The following is a 1,571-nucleotide window of genomic DNA, read 5'->3' as shown; positions in this document are numbered from 1 at the left end:
TTGACCAGGATGGTCTCGATCTCTTGACCTTGTGATCCACCCGCCTCAGCCTCCCAAAGTGCTGGGATTACAGGCTTGAGCCACCGCGCCCGGCAATGCTAACAACTCTTAAAGATCACCAATTAATAAGCAATGCAATGAGGACTTGAACCCCAGCAGAATGCCTGCAGAATCACCCTTAATTTTTACTTTGTATCACTTCTAGTCTAACATTTACTAATCTGTTCTAATTAATGTCCATCTTTCCAAACCACAATATAAACTGCATGAGGGTAATACACACTAAGAATTTATTCTATAGATTTATAGTCATCTATGCAAAACTGAATATGTAAGGATGCTCAATACATCTTGTTATAATAAATGCTGGAAAATAATCCCAATGTCTTATCAATAGGATGCAGCCACACTAATTAAAACCAACCAATCTCTTCCAATACGTCACATCCCCTACCCCAAATGTCAAATCCCTGTAAAGAATTAGAAACTATCTTCTGGCAGTGCCACATATTTCAACCTCAACCCTAACCAATGTTGCAATGTTCTGCCACTCCATGATAGCCGGGCAAAATAACAGTAAGACCATGGATGAGTGTGTGTAACTATGTCACTCCTCACAGCCACTTTAAAAAAAAATCCAGGTTTGACTGAAGGTTAATGAGCAAGAATCACTTTACCAACACAATGACAACTGTCTTAAATATCTCTTCCCTGTGGGCGATCAAAATAAAGCAGTCACAGCTCTGCTCTTCCTGCTGTCACTAAAGACACCGGAAATAGATCTGCTTTCCATCTTAGTGGGTCTCTAACACAAGATCTAACATGGTTTATACAATCCTATTCTTGGTGGTTAAGTGAAGCTTCTCTCAGAACTGGAGCTAAACAGGCTGACACTTAAAGAGGCTGAGTAAATCTGATGCGCACAGAGGGAAACTTGCACAAGTTTCATCTCATTTTCCAGACTGGTGATTCAAATTACTGTCATTTTTTGAGACAGGGTCTCATTCTGTCACCCAGGATAGAGTGCAATGGTGTGATCACGGCTCACTGCTGCCTCAACCTCCTGGGCTCAAACAATCCTCCTTAGTCTCCCGAGTAGCTGGGACCACAGGTGTGCACAGTATGACTGGCTAATTTTTCAAATTATTAAGTGAGACAATTAGCTGGGCACAGTGGCTCACAGCTGTAATTCCAGCACTTTGGGAGGCTGAGGCAGCAGAATCACCTCAGGTCAGGAGACCAGCCTAGCCAACATGGTGAACCCCGTCTGTACTAGAAATACAAAAATTAGCCAGGCATGGTGGTGCACACTTGTAATCCCAGCTACTCAGGAGGGTGAGGCAAGAGAATTGCTTGAACCCAGCACCACTGCACTCCAGCCTGAGCAACAAGAGCAAACCCGTCTCAAAAAAAGGCCAGGCACGGTGGCTCATGAGGTCAGGAGATAGAGACCATCCTGGCTAACATGGTGAAACCCCGTCTCTACTGAAAAAAATACCAAAAGTTAGCCGGGCTGGTGGCTCGTACCTGTAGTCCCAGCTACTCAGGAGGCTGAGGTTTCAGTAAGATGA

At 44.1% G+C, this 1,571-nt stretch overlaps 1 protein-coding gene across 2 annotated transcripts in view; it reads right to left on the bottom strand.

Annotated features, from left to right (window-relative positions):
- The window catches only part of HSPA9 (heat shock protein family A (Hsp70) member 9), a 20,941-nt gene that overhangs the window by 9,343 nt on the left and 10,027 nt on the right, over positions 1-1,571 (bottom strand). The window lies entirely within an intron of this gene.

The sequence above is a fragment of the Cebus imitator genome, unplaced genomic scaffold (genome assembly GCF_001604975.1).
Source record: "Cebus imitator isolate Cc_AM_T3 unplaced genomic scaffold, Cebus_imitator-1.0 Scaffold274, whole genome shotgun sequence".
In the NCBI taxonomy this organism is placed as follows: Eukaryota; Metazoa; Chordata; class Mammalia; order Primates; family Cebidae; genus Cebus; species Cebus imitator.
The sequence above is the reverse complement of the archived record's forward strand: the minus strand, read 5'-3'. Positions and strand labels throughout refer to the sequence as shown.